Source organism: Medicago sativa, chromosome 4 (assembly GCF_051527215.1).
Source record: "Medicago sativa cultivar Bolivia chromosome 4, Bolivia_mono, whole genome shotgun sequence".
NCBI lineage: Eukaryota > Viridiplantae > Streptophyta > Magnoliopsida > Fabales > Fabaceae > Medicago > Medicago sativa.
Window position 1 is genome coordinate 11,602,516 of NC_140752.1, and position 16,487 is coordinate 11,619,002.

Here is a 16,487-nt window from a genome sequence, read left to right on the forward strand (position 1 = left end):
CTCCACCACACACACACATCCCCACACACATCCACACACATCAATGGCCAGAATTTTCCCAATGGCACCAATGGCACCAAAACTATGTCATGGAAGTATTTCCCGGTTTGTTGGGCAGCTGTCTTATGTGGGCACGGGTCCCCCACGAATGTCTGTCTTCCACATCCTTCCAAAATAATTGATCTCTATTTCTCTTAAAAAAAAAAAAAATTGATCTCTAGTACATTAGTCACATAGGCTATAGTACATTATTGCACCGAAGTTTTGTCAAGTTATATTTTTTTGGGTAAAGAAAATAGGGCAAAGCTCAAAGAGGAAAAAAAGCTATAAAATTAACGAACATTCTTATGCACAAGTTTAGAAAATGTCCTCAAATAAGATACTCTGCAACTTTTTTAGAGATATCTCTAAAACAATGGACACAAGAATCTTGGTTTAGACTATACGTAGCTAACCAATCCATACTTATGTTTGCTTCATGCAAGTTGTCGTTTATCTAAACCTACCTATGTATTCCAGTAAGATTCCAAATCTGACTTGCCAGAACATGGATAACAATTTGGAGTCACTTTCCACGATGAGTTGTGAAAAACCTTGTCTTAGGTGAGTTTGTAATTGTTGAAGATTTTAATTTTGTTAATTTAAAAAATCACAATCAAATAATACAATACGTCTAAAGCTATTATTTGATTCAACAGTCATATCAGATCGAGTTTAAAAGTAATCATTTAAGACTTAAGATCAGTTCGTATATTCATCAATATATAAAAAGCATGAAGAACAAATATAACTGAATAATACTAGGTTTGTTATTGCGTAGAAAAGTGTTCAATAATTACATGATTCAAACAACTTGAAATAAATTTGTCTAAGACCTAATCAAAAGATGAATCATGACCTTCAATGGTGTAGAAACATTAAAACTTCGTCACTTGGAAACTTGTCTGCACTTTAGAACCTTGGAAATTTAAACCTCTCTTCAGAATTTGCATTTTACTTTTATAGACCAAGTTTGGCTCGTCGAAATCATGCTACGATGCTCATAGATTGTGTCGCGATTGCTTCATTAATCCACGCATCACTACTTAACTAGATAGGATCGCATCACGATGCCTTCAGATCATACCACGATTTTGAACAATTCAAAATGGACTTTCAGAGCTTCAAGTCGTGTTGTGATGTATGCATATTGTTCCACGATTTTTGACAATTTCAAATGAGTATTTTGGAGCTCAAATTCGCATCACGTTTTTTCAATGTTTCTCAGGCTACATTGCAGGTGGCACTGACATCCTTTTAGCTGAGCTTCATGCTATCCATTAGGGCTTTCATTTGCGAGAGAAATGAACTACCACGTTATTAGTTGCTATTTGGATTCTCTTCATTGACTTAACATTCTCAAGGAGCCTACTCCATAATTCCACAAGTATGCTACTTTAATTCAAGACATCAAAGATCTTCTCAGCCTTGAATGTAACATCTCCATCGCCGACACACTTAGCAAAGGAAATAGTTGCCTTTTCTTAGTAAAGATTGGAGCCTCTTCTTCCTCAGTTCATATGATCCATATGCCTTGTCTCCGTTGAGCTTATCGGACCTTCTAGTAGCAAACTCCGTAAAAACCTGATTCCATAGAAATGTATTTAGAGTGTATTTTTTTTTTTTTTTTTCCTGTCGTAGCCTTGTAACAAAAAGAAGAGATGTAGCATGTAGACACCGGGTCAACTTACTGCCATCATCACTCATCAAATTACAAACTAGAGAATTGTCCTTCTCCATAACATTAAATGCGCAAACAAGGGTGGTTGTAATATACCAATCAAAATCATAAAATTATCTTTCATACATTTGTGATGGTGAAAGGATTATCCATTCACAGCTAAGGTGATAGACCTTTGATCGGTTGAGAGACTAAAGCAAATTGAACTCTTAGAGAACGTGGTAAGACTTTAAGTCCAAAATTTCCCTTAGTATTCAATTGTGTTATTTGAATATCAAAATACAATCATCATATTAACATGTTGTAAATATATGCTTATCTTTATCCATTTCTTACTTTTTATCTTTTATAAAATACAAGTATTTTAAAATTATACACAAAAATTAAAGAGAAACTTATTCAACATCAATTTATCGAACATGGATTCTCTCCCGTGAGCTTTTCGCTAGAGATTGTCTAGTAAAATCCTAACCTTTCAATTGGTTTTGACTGCACGAGAGAGTATCTACTCCCCAGTTTATCACAAAAAGAAAACGAAAAAAAAAACTTTTTTGACATCAATTGTCAAAAATAACTAAGATGTCAAAAATATCATATTCCTTCCTTCCATACATAAGTGGCACCCACATTCTATTATACCTTGCTCAATGTTTATGCTCATTTATACAAAAATTGTTTTTCTCGCAAGCAATTTTGCTCATTCCCATCTAAACTAACAAAAATAATTCCAATGTGAATTAAATCACGTTCCAAACACCAACGTGAGTAATTAGACTTGTTATCGTGAGTTAACTCACGTTGGTGTTCAGAACGTGAGTTAACTCACATTGGTTATATACCAAAATTGAGTTAACTTAAGTTGGGGTTATTTTTGATAGTTTGGGTGAAAATGGGGTGGTACTTTGGTGCCATTAATGGCACCATGCCATTAGATCAGGGCCACACATTGCCCCAAGTGTGTGTGTGTGTGATGTGTGTTGGGTGCCATCAATGGCCAGGATTTAATGGCACGGTGCCATTAATGGCACCCAAGTATTGTCCGTGAAAATGAACAAAAATGAATAGGGGAAGAGCAATTTTCCATTTTTACTTCCTCAATTAGATGGGTCCTACCATCTATTATCTAATGTTTTTGACAATGGCATTTCTCTCTCCTATGACTAATGGAAGAAAAATAATAGGGTTAATAGGCTTTTACCCCCCTGTAATATAGGTCACTTTTGGTTTTGCCCCCTAGGAAATTTTTTTTTTAGATTCCGTCCTCGTAAAATGAAGATTCTTTGGTTTTGCCCCCTGAGCCAGTTGAGTCAGCAGAATCTCCTACGTGGCATGCGACGTCAGCAGATTCTGCTGACGTGGCGCGCTGACTGTATAATTATTTTTATTTTTTTATTGGGGTACACGTGGCATTTTTGTTTTTTTTTTAAAAAATTAAAAAATTCTGGAAAAATAAAAAATTAATAAAAAATATTAAAAAATTCAGGGAAAATTAAAAATTAATAAAAAATTGAAAAATTTTGGAAAATCGAAAAATTAATAAAAACATCTGGAAAAATGAAAAATTAATAAAAAATTGGAAAAAAATATTAAAAAAATCTGGAAAAATTAATAAAAATAAAAAAAATCTTGAAAAATTTAAAAAATCTGGAAAAATGAAAAAAAAATAATCTAATAAAATGAAAAATCATTAAAAAATTCTGGCAAAAATAAAATTTCGAAATTTTCTAAAAAAATTAAAATTCTGGAAAAATAAAAATTTTCGAAATTTTAATGAAAATTCTGGAAAAATGAAATTTTAATGAAATTTTCGAATTTTTGAAATTTTCATTAGTATTTCTCAAAAAATTTCTGGGAATTTTGGTGTATTTATAAACCGAGAATAAGGGAAAAAATACACTGAAAAAACCGTATTTTTCGAAATTTCAAAATTTTCATTAGTATTTTTTCCGGAAATTTTTGTGTATTTATAAACCGGGAACTTTTGTGTATTTATAAACCGAGAATAAGGGAAAAAACCTAAGCTCGACATATATACTAATCAAAATTTCGAAATTTCGAAAAAAACGAATGAAAATTTCAAAAATTTCATTTTTTTAAAAATGATTAATCTTTTTAATTTTTTTTGAAAATTTCGAATTTTTTTAAATATTTTCCAGAATTTTTTCATTATATTTCATTTCATTAGATTATTTTATTTTTTTAATCATTTTTTATTTTTATTAATTTTTCCAGAATTTTTAAATTTTTATTAATTTTTTCAGAATTTTTAAATTTTTTCAGATTTTTTTATTTTTATTAATTTTTTCCAGATTTTTTTTTATTTTTTCCGTTTTTTTTCAATTTTTTCATTTTTATTAATTTTTCAATTTTCTAGAATTTTTTAATATTTTTTTTCAATTTTTTTATTGATTTTTCATTTTTCCAGAATTTTTTAATTTTTTTTAAATTTTTTTATTAATTTTAAATTTTTCCAGAATTTTTTAATATTTTTTTTAATTTTTAAAAAAAAAATAAAAATGCCACGTGTACCCCAATAAAAAAATAAAAAATAAAAATAATTATACAGTCAGCGCGCCACGTCAGCAGAATCTGCTGACGTCGCATGCCACGTAGGAGATTCTGCTGACTCAACTGGCTCAGGGGGCAAAACCAAAGAATCTTCATTTTACGAGGACGGAATCTAAAAAAAAATTTTCCTAGGGGGCAAAACCAAAAGTGACCTATATTACAGGGGGTAAAAGCCTATTAACCCAAAAAAATATTGATTGGGCTTTCCGTCCTCTAAATAAGGGCTTGGTACCTGCACCTCCCATTTTTCTACACGAACTTTTTATTTTGTCTCATTTTACCTAGTTTGTGGTGTTAGTGGTTGAAGCTCACACATTTTAAATATGGAGAAGTGAAATGTTTAGGGTTCGAACTATAGCCTTGCATATATTATACGTTGTCCATATCAAATGAGTTAAGCTCACAGAGACAATCCGTATAAAGCCTTTAAATCAGTATCGTTTCACCGTCATCGGGAGTTGTTTCATGCATGTAGGCCTCATAATAAATTCCTCCATTGTCAAAAAGATAAGGGGGAGACCACAGTTTTTGTGAAGAAGATAAGACACTATTTTTTGAAAGGGATTCGAATTAAATTCACAATTTTCTGTTCCATTGGACCATTTCTAATCTGCTAGCATAATTCATGCGACAGCCTTATGTGATCCATCATCATAGGGACCAGATTTTATTTTAAAGGAGTCATACAGTTGCATTATATGTTCCCTTGGCATTTAAATTCTCCATCTTGGTTTTGGAGTCGCACATTATATTACCTTTTTTTCTTTTTCCAGTAAGTTACACGATCGTAGAGTAGATGCTTAAATTACATTATCCTCCTATACATTGCTTATATTTCCTTCTCCTCTAATGTCAAAGATTACACTCGATTCACCCTATTAAACTTTTGGCTAAAGTGCACTTTTCGACCCCTAAGTTTCAAAAAGTTGCGATTTTGGCCCCCTATTTAAAAAAATGACAATTTTGGCCCCTTTCGTCCCAAAATTGCTGAGAAGACGCCACGTGTCCCAAAAAAGGGGCCATAATCGCAACTTTTTGAGAAGATAAGGGGTCAAAATATCATATTTCCCTTATGTTAGGGGTCAAAAGAGCATATTTCCCTAAACATAGGGGGTCACTTTTGTCATTTTTTTTTCATAGGGGGCCAAAATCGCAACTTTTTAAAATTTAAGGGGTGAAAAGTTCACTTTAGCCTAAACTTTTTAGTCCATTTCAATATAATCAAAATTCTAATAATCATTTTTTATTATCTCTTTCTGATTCAGTACATTGTTAACAACATAATATAAACTAGGCTTAAATAAGAAAAAGGTCCCTGTAAGTTGGCGCATTTTTGGTTTTAGTCCCTGTAAGTTTTTTTGTTGCGAGACAAACCCTGTATTTACCAAACGTTTTGGATCTAGTCCCTGCCGTTCAATTCCGTGAAAAAAACGATGAGCTGGCTAACGGAGCAATACGTGGCACTTCGTGAGTTGGCACTAGTTGATGACTGGGGTTAGTATAGGGACTAAAACCAAAAACGCAATTTACCATAGGGACTAATTTAAAAAATCGTAATTTTCAATTTTTGAATTTTAAAAACTTAAAATCCCTTCTTCCTCCTCTCTCTCTCTCTCTCTCTCTCTCTCTCTCTCTCTCTCTCTCTCTCTCTCTCTCTCTCTCTGGTCTTTCTTCCTTCTTCCTCTCACTCACTCTCCGTCTCTCTTCTTTCCTTCTTCTTCCTCTATTTGGGCCCAACATTTTCAGGCAAATCATTCAACAAATCCAAATCAAATCACAACAAATCCAAATCAAATCACAACAAATCCAAATCCTCTTCCTCCACCAACACACAAATTTTCTCCAAAAGCTATGGTGGTTATTCAATAAACCTCAAGTTTGGAACACCACCACAAACCTTATCATTTGTCCTAGACACAGGTAGCAGCCTTGTTTGGTCCCATGTTCCTCTCGCAACCTGTGTCTTAGACACAGGATTGAAGAAGAAAGAAAGGGCAAAATGAGTCAAGGGAAAGACTAGAATCAATGAGTATAACTCACTCTTCAACTAGGAAGACGGAGGAGGAGATGAAGGTGGTGCAGTTGAAACCATGGAAGTGCCACCGTGGTTCCATAATGGGTGATGAGTGTATTGATGTGGATGTTCAAGACATCATCCAACAGAATAATAGGAATCAAAATGACGATTGTTACCATGAAGATTGTAATAGCAGTAGTAACAGCCTAACAGGGGTCGAAGATCTTTCTTTCCATTTCATTATTGTAGGATATAAAAAACTGTATTACTTCCTCTTGAGAACAATGTTCAATAATACTATAATGTAAACTTGTAATGTGGAGTGATGTGGTAATTTGATTTTCATTCTTTTTTCTTTATGCTGCGTTCAAAATTTCCATTCCAGTTATGTCAGTAAGGAGTGACAGAAACGATATGAGGAAAATAATAGGTATTGCTTTCATAGAGCTGGTATGTGACACTGTCAAAAAATAAGAGGCATTGCTTTTTGTCTGTCATTACTTAAAATCACAAATGAAAGCAAATGATTACTTGCACGCACGCAACTTTCATTCATGTTCAATTCATGGTTCCTCTGTTCTTACTTTGAGTTTCACTTGGGCCAAGGGATTTTGAAGGGGCAAGGAGTGAAGAAAGCAGGGTAGGTAATCATTGGAAGGCAGAGCACAGAGGGACAAAGAGAATGAGAAGCCACTAGGAAATCATATCACAACAATAAGTGTAGTTTTACTTTCTTTTTTTCTTTTTGAAGCCAACTTGGTATGGTTTATGTTTTAACTCAGAAAGAGGAAGAAGAAAGAAAGATCAGAGAGGAAGAAGAAGGAAAGAGTGGTTTTTAAAAATTGATGTTTACGTTTTGTTAATTACATCCCTATGTAAAAATATGTTTTTGGTTTTAGTCCCTCTACTTAACCCAGTTGGCAACTGTTGCCATATCAGCATGTGCCACGTAAGCGTCCGTTAGCCAGCAATGCATTTTTTTCACGGAACCTGACGGCAGAGACGAGTTCCAAAACGTTTGGTAATTACAAGGGCTGTTTCGCAAGAAAAAAACTTACAAGGACTAAAACCAAAAACGCGCCAACTTACAGGGACCTTTTACTTATTTAAGCCTATAAACTATAAAGAAAAATAAAATAAAATGTAAATATTGAATTTCCCAAAAAAAAAAAGACAAATTATTAAAATTGTTAAAATAAAATTATTAAATTTTACATTATAAAATCATAAAATTATTAATAAAATATTTAAAGTTAATTATCATTCACATTTTGAGTTATAAAGAAATAAAAATTAATTTCTTAAACGGTGGTTTGAAATTGTTTTCACATAAAATAGTGACTTAAAGTTAGTTGTTATTAACAAAATTTATTTATGTTTGCCTTAAAAAAAAATATTTATGTTAGATTTGGTTAAAGTGTAATATATATTTAATTCTCAAGGGAGGGGACTGTAATTCAAACATCTCATAGAGGAGGGAGTATTATTTTTTCAATTTATTTTTAAGGGAGAAAAGTGTATATCTATACTATATATAACGGAAACTACCCCTTTCAGCACACTTTTGGGTTGGAATTCTCTTTCCAAAAATACCCTTAATTTTAAATACAAGTAACACAAGTAAGAAATAGATAAGAATAAATTTAAATAATAAAACAAATGTAACAAACACGATATGAATATATATATATATATATATATATATATATATATATATATATATATATATATATATATATATTCCTTTACATTTAAAAAGTATAACAAACTAGATGAGTATATTTATACTTACTTTTTCATTATTCCAATTATACTCTTAAACAACTTTTTCTATAATAAAGATTGTTGTTCGTGTCATTAAAAAAAACAACAAACATTCATATTTTTACTTTTAATCAAAACCAAAATTTCATAATAAAAATATCGTTCATAATTTTCAAACGTTAGCACGACGGGCACGGAGTGCCCGTTTTTTTGCTAGTTTTAACATAATAGGAGAGCGGAGTACTCTAATGTAAGCTTATCCTAGGGGAGGGAATGTTAGCTACGTGAACTATGCTCCGACACGTGAACTATGCTCGAATCGACAAAAATCACATACTCATCACCCAAAAACTAGAACTTGCACCACCACGAGTTAAAACATTGAACAAACCAATATAAAAAAAATACTTTGTTTAAAATTTTTGTACTTGACTTCTTTTTTACAAAATATATTTAGGCTTTTAGAAGTTCAAAAATATATATTTTTCATAAAAAAATTCTAATTTTAATCTAAATTAATGCTTATTAGTAGTGCCCTTATATATAACATGATCCCATGGCTAATTACCTATTCTATAGCTATTGACTTTATAAGGTATAAGTAGAAGCATTCAAAAAATATCATTACAACTTGTGCAACATGGAGTACCAATTATCAGCAAAAAATAAAAAAGAAATTACAACCTATTGTCAGGTGGTCATTTTAGTATCATTGAATATGTTAAACGCACCAATTATTTGCTCATGATTGTTGAAACTCAGTCCGTAGGAGGTGGTAGCTATAGGTGCTCTTAATTGAACACATCTGCCCACAATCCTTAAGATTAGTTGGAGCAAAAATTATTGAATAGTGCTGACAATTAATGTACACTTTAACACACATTTTAATATACTATCCTCTGTTACTTAAAATTTACGAGTTACAATCAAATTTATATGGATTCACATAATTTGGTAGGATTTATTTGAAGTTCAACCAATGAAAGAGAGACTGTTGAGATGTGTGTTAAGATAGTTTATTTCAAACATCATTCAACAGGATCACAAGGATAAAATTGGTTGTACTAGGTTCAAGACTTTTGTAAAATAAATGGATTTAGATTTGAATAACTTGGCGTCAAATTTGAAATTTAATACAAGTTTTTTCCATTTTAATGGATTTAGATTTAGATTTCTTGCATTAACACAAAAATATGCATATCTTATTTATAAAAGTTCTTAAGTCTCTTAGACAATTTTTTGGAGCCAAAATAGTTGTTGCACATTTCCTTCCTAATTTTTTGTTGTTTCTCTATTTTTTTAGAAAATGATCGCCTATCTTACTTATTTATCTTATTTATAAAGGTTCTTAAGTCTGTTAGACAACTTTTTGGAGCCAAAAAAGTTGTTGTACATTTCCTTTCTAATTTTTTGGTGTCTCTCTATTTTTTTAGAAAATGATCGCGTATCTTACTTATTTATAAAGTTCTTAATCTCTTAGACAACTTTTTGGAGCCAATCAAATTGTTGCACATTTCCTTCCTGTTTTTTTTTGGTGTTTCTTTCTTTTTTTAGAAAATGATCGCGAATCTTATTTATATTATTTATAAAAGTTCGTAACTACAACTTTTTGGAAACAAAAAAGTTGTTGCACATTTCCTTCCGAATTTTTTGGTGTTTCTCTATTTTTTTAGAAAATGATTGTGTATCTTAATTATTTATAGATTTTCTTAAGTCTCTTAGACAACTTTTTGAGCCAAAAATGTTGTTGAAGTCTAAATTACTTCGGGGTTTTTTTTATTTTTCTTTTGGAAGCATTATCAATGACTTTTATATAACAAGGATTGGACCAAGGGTCAACCCTAATCCCTATCATTGTATTTTTCATAACAAGGATTGGAACAATGGTAAACCCTAATCCCTTATCTTTTTAACTACATCCAATAGCTAGCACCAAGATGTATGGGTTTTGTAGATGAAATAGTCTTATTTGGAGAATCAAGGGAAGAATTGAATGGGATGTTGGAAACTTGGAGCCAAGTCTTAGAAACATAAGACCTTCGTTCCAGTAGAAGCAAGATATAGTATATGTAATGTAATTTCAGCAAAAGATGAAGTAGAGGTGAAAGTTGGAGATCATTTCATACAAGTTACACAGTTTAAATATCTTAATTTCATTCTTTCAACAAAAAAATCTTGGGTTCATAATACAAAATGACGGAGAAATAAAAGAAGATGTAAATCAATGTATTCAAGTTGGATGGTTGAAACGGAGAAAAGCCTCATGTGTTTTTTGTGATACAAATGTGTCGTTTAAGTTGAAGTGACAAAATACCAAACAGCAGTCAGAACAACAATGTTTTATGGAACAAAGTATAAGCGGCTAAGAACCAACACGAGAATAAAGTATGTGTGCGGAGATGAGAATATTGCGTTAGATGTGTGGTGATTAGATGAGATAAGATTAGAAATGACAACATTATAGAGATAGTTGGAGTAGCACCTATAGTATAAATGTTGTGGAAAATAGGTTTAGGTGGTTTGGACATGTATAGAGAAAACATGTAGGTTCTATCGTAAGAAGGGTAGATTAAATAGAGGATGGTCATATTACAAGAGGTATAGGAAGACTTAAAAGAACTATAAGAGAAACTATCACGAAAGATTTATAGATTAATGAGTTGGATCTAAATATGGTTTATGATAGAATAATATGACATATTTTGATCTATGTAGTTAAGCCCACTTAGTGAGATAATGTTTGGTTGTTATTGTTGTCGTCGTCTTTTCGAAGCATTAACTCATGCTAGACAACAACTATTATTTCATTTCATGATCAACTACCATATTTATTAGTTAATGAGATAATCAACTTCCCGTGCATCGCACGGGTCCAAATACTAGTATATTATTAATTAATTTATCTCATTTTGTTTTTTATATTAATAACACCGCCAAAAATTAACTTCAATGATCTTCACCATTGATTTGAGAATCGACTGTCAAAATTGATTTTAGCACCACACAATTAAGTGTGATATTCAAACTCATTTTTATATTATTTTTTTACGAGAAGTTAGCTTATCATTAATCAAAATGTGTTTAAAACAATCAACTACTCCCTCCGTCTCTAAATTATAGTGGTAAGGTTTGTGCACGATTATTAAGAAAATGATTAATTGTGTTGATTTCAATGGTAAAATTAATATCATTTACTAAAACACCCTTATTAATTGTAGTTAGTGGAGTAGTTAAATTGAATGAAATTCATTAAATAAGGATATAATAATGGAAAAAAAATAATAAATGCTGCATTGATAATGTAAAGTAACAATTATTTTGAGAGAAATAAAAAATATTAAAGAGACAATTATTGTGAGACGGAGGGAGTATCAATTAGGATTTGAACACTAGCTAAAGATGTAAACGCCTTTACAAAGCATAAGCAACCTCATTTGATAGAGAAAATTAAAACAGTTTAACAAAGAAAAATAATGTCGCTGAACTCATTCAAAATTTTCCGATTAAATGAGAAGTTATCTACCACCACCTTAGTATCAAACTCAAAGTCTATTGATTCCAAATTAAACTCAAGAACTCAATTACGAGCTGAATGAAAACCAAAAATTTCACAAATATGCACCTCACACTTCAGCGCAAAACAATCAAATTTAGGAAGAATGAAAGCACCATGTTCATCTCCTAGGCAAATAGCAATACCTCTTGATTGGTATTGGTTAAAAACGCAGCATTAATATTGCATCAAATTTAGCAAGAATAAAAGAACCATGCCCTAGCCACTTTAGAGTTTAAGGATCAACATGCCTTTGACCTGTTGGAACATGTGTGGAAATTGAGTAAAAAGACTATAAACACAAATTCTCATGTTGGGTAGAACTAGTGTTGTGTGAATTGAAAAAAGTGGAAGTCCCACATCGGATGGAACACACACATTAGTAGTGTTTATATAGTGGGGGTGTACCTCTAATTAATGGGGGTACGTAAGCACTAGAGAAAAATATATATTGATATATATTTTATTATTTGGAAATGATAAATTAAATAATTAATTTAATCATTATTAGAAAGTGCTTTCTTAGTCTCCAAGTTTTGCTAAAATATTTTTGTACTAAATCTAATATATTTTGGTACTCAATTATTGAGATATTTTTGTACTAGATCTAATATGTGAATTACTTAATGACAAAGTAATGTATTACTTGTTCCCAAAGTTTCTCACTTATTAGTTATGAATTTTCTCTATAAATAGAGAGCTCACACAGTGCATTCCACACACCAAAGAGTTTCATTGAGTTGTCGGGAACTCTTTCTCTCTTCTCCCTTTTTGACTTGTGTTGACGAGTCTTTCATCTCTTCTCCCTCCTTCGACTTGTTTAACAAGTCCTTCTCCTTTTTCTACTCCTTTCTGTCCCTTCGGAATTAAGAGTGTTCTTAAGACCATAGTCCCTTTCCGGTTTAATGTCCCTTTGGAATTAAGAATGGTCTTAAGTTCATAGTCCCTTCGATAATATATGTCCCTTCGGAATAAAGAGTACTGTTAAGATCATAGTCCCTATTTGGAATAAACAATGTCCCGTCGGAATCAAGAATGATCTTAACGGTATATAAAAATTATTCAATTTTATTTGAGGAGAAATGGTGGTAACACCATATTTGAGTGGTCGTAGTGCCATATTGATACTTTGGAGAAATTAAGGTTAGAATGGTGGTAACACCATATTTGAGTGGTCTTAGCACCATAATAGAGTGGTAACAATACCATATTAAAGTGGTTTCAGTATTAAAGAGTGGTCTTAGTACCATATTTGAGGGTGTAATTCTCGAACGGTTTTCTACGGTGCAGTAGTTAACCGCACAGTTGTAGCTGGGCTTGTTTTATCCTGGAGGCGGCGTGGTTGATAGTCTACCTTGCACAATTTTGGGTAGTGCCACGAAACGTCTTAAAGAGAGCGACCTGGTCGTGACTCAACCTAGTAACAACTTCGGTAGATAATAGAATTTGGAAATCCAAATACAACAGTTTGGAAATCCAAAAACAACAAGACCCGAAGTGGCCTTCACTGCATGCACACTTGGCCAGTTTTGCAAAAAAATAATACTCCCTCCGTTTCAAAATGAGTGTCGCTTTAGCCAAAAAAATTTGTTTCAAAATGAATGTCGTTTTCAGTTTCCAATGCAATAATAACTTTTTCTTTTCAATTATACCCTCCAATTAATACTCTGCACACTACTTTCAAAGTATTACTTTTAAAACTAACCAATAGTTAATAAGGATAATTTGGTAAAATAACCATTCTCTTTCTTTTAATCATTGCATTTCTTAATATGTGTGTAAACACCTAAAACGATACTCATTTTGAAACGGAGGGAGTAGCATTTTCATATACAATATAGGGCACAATTTTTTTATGTATAGCTAATTAATGATGAAGTGATACATACACATATGTTTGTGATAAACATTAAGCCATATGCAGAGAGTGGATCACATGATTCTGCAAGCTGATATATTCGATCTCTTACTCCAATCTGTCGTTAGCTGTAAGTATACATTAATTTTGTGACGGTTTTCTGTTAAATTAATGAAGGACGAAATGTGTATTGTTTTGGTGTCAGATCAGTTAGCATGTGAACATTTGAAATCTTCGATTCCCTCAGAGTAAGTTACGGATTTCAAGTTGCTGTTGAAAAATAAATTTGGATTTAAAGTCCCCATTGGATGTCATGATATTATATTTATTTTTTAGATATATGAAATGACAAAGTCGTTATAAATTCACACACATAAGTTGAGGCGTTGAGGTTCAAACATATCATGATGCCCAGCCTAACTATCATGGTATTTTGTTTTGAAGAAGAAAAATGAGATATATTAACAACCCAACAAGGTGCCTCAATCGCACAAGATATGTCAAAGAAGACGACTAAAGTTTACAAACAAAGTCTGCTCAACAAGAAAACAAAAGACAAGATTAACCAACGCCCAAACATACAAGCAGGCATGACCACCATCTCTGATGGCCAAAAACAAAAGTGACATTGTGAAATTTTACACTATCTAACAACTTTTTTAGTGATTTTTCTTTTTGGTTGAAGAGTCTATTATTTCTTTCGCTCCACCTAACCGAAACACAAGCAAGTCAAATAAGCTGCATAAACGAATGTCTCGCCATTGAGCCTCCAAGCCAAAAACTCAAAAATAAAACAACAAAAGTCTCGACCTAGAAATAAAATGAGTTGATTTTTGTAGATACCTCTATAAAAATATATGGACATTTCTGCCAAGTTTTGTAGCATTATTTACCATGCATTGATTTCTTTTGATTTTTCAATCAAAACGTGTGAAATTGCAATTTCGCTCTTATTCAACATATACTCGCAGGTCAAAATCACCACAAAATTTTGGAGATTTTAAAAAAGAAACTAATTAATCATGAATTGTTTAAGAAATTCATAATTATGGGGATTGAAAATTCATAATTAATTTTTCCCTTCTCTAAAAACTATAAAATTTAGTGGTGGTGTTTTTTATGATGTTATTAACATGATAGAAAAACTAGGGAATAACTTGACCAAAAAAAAAAAAACTAGGGAATTAAATTTGACTTGTGAGTATATGCTTACTCTGGGCGAAATTGCAATTTTTCTCGTTTTGGTTGTAAAATCAAAATTAATCGAGTCAAAATTTCTACGAAACTTTGTAGACCCTCTCTATGTATCTTTATAGAGGTGTCTACAAAAAACCAACTCTAAATTCGATTTTCAGGTCAAAATTTCCGTTGTTTTGTTTTTAGACTTTTTGACGCTTTAAAAATTCATAATTTATGCGTCATTTGTTGGAAAAATATAATTTTTGGTGAAAAATCATATTTTAACGTCTTACATATATCTTCAAAAAATTACGAAACAACAGCTTAGTCGCTTTTCAGGACTTTATGTTTATAGGTAAAATCGTGAAGTTATAAATAAGAAGAATCTCAAATTACTAGAGTGTTTACCACTAAATTTTCACCGTAGATAATTAAGTTGAATGAAATTTATTAAATAAAGATATATTAGTTAAAAATAAATAAAAATATATCATTGATATTCTAAATTGACAACTATTTTATGACGAAAAAGTGAAAATGAGATACTTTTGGTGAAATATAATCGATGCTAAATTTACTTATATTTTGTACGATAACTACTTAACAAAATACAAAAACCCATATATGTATCGTTTTTAAAAGATCAACCACCCTATCAATTTCTCAAAAGAAATAAATTTGTACACTATTATAATTTGTACACTATTATATTTTTGATATATTTTATCAATTTGTACCAATGATATATAATCACACATTTTTATAATCGGCGTCATTTTAATTATATTCAACCAAAACTATAATAAATAATGAACCTCTTAAAGAAACTTGGTCAAATAGGTAACCATGTGATTGCCATTAGGTCTTAGTCTCTTAGACCATTACTCACATGCTAGTGTAGGCTAAATTTAAGCAACTTCCAATTTTCGTTAAAACAACGTTGTCTTTTGTGAAAGTTTCTTTGTAAACAAAATAATGTGAATTTTCGGTTGAGGTTAATTGTGAATTACTTAACTTAAATAGAACTTGATGGGAAATTGTTAATTGATACGTATTTTATCAATATTTTCGATCTTGTTTAGTGCTCTCTCAATATAAAATGAGAGAGGATTAGAGTCAAACTCTGAGGAGTTATTTGTGTTGGAATTTTTAACAGAATAACTAAATCACATATACAAGTTATAACATATATACAGTATCAAATATAGATTAGGAAATGACATGTTGGTGTTGGTTGAAAATATACACATCGAAGAATTTTACATTGCTTAGAATTGTAAAGGTGAAAGGATCCCAATTTTAGAGTGTGTATCCGACTTTCTTTTTCTCTTTCTCTTATACTCTTGTTTTAGAGTGTTGTGAGATATCGTTAGATATTTGCTTTGAAAGATGTGGTTCTACCAGGGTCGGTTGGTGTTTAAAAGTAGTCTATATGTTGTAAAAAAATTTCATATAGTGTTATTCTATGGCTGTCATTAGACAACAACCATGATTTTTTCTTCGGCTTTGAAGTTTCCACGTTACATTCTTGTATTGTGATTATATTCCTTTATTTTCTCTATTCCCGCTTTTTCAACAACTTGTACCATAGCTTTTGATTTGGTCTGGTGATAAGAGTTCTTAGTATGTTATATGGTTGCAGCATTGTCTGGTCTTCCACATCAACTGGAAAGCCTTAAGTAAATCTAAGGACCGGGATGATTATTTATCTCGTGATATATCCATAAGATATAGAAGATTTAAATCTATCGAACGATTCTAAATTAGACCAATTCAATTTTGTCTGTTCTAAAAATAACTAAATAAGAAAGATAGATCAATTTTAATA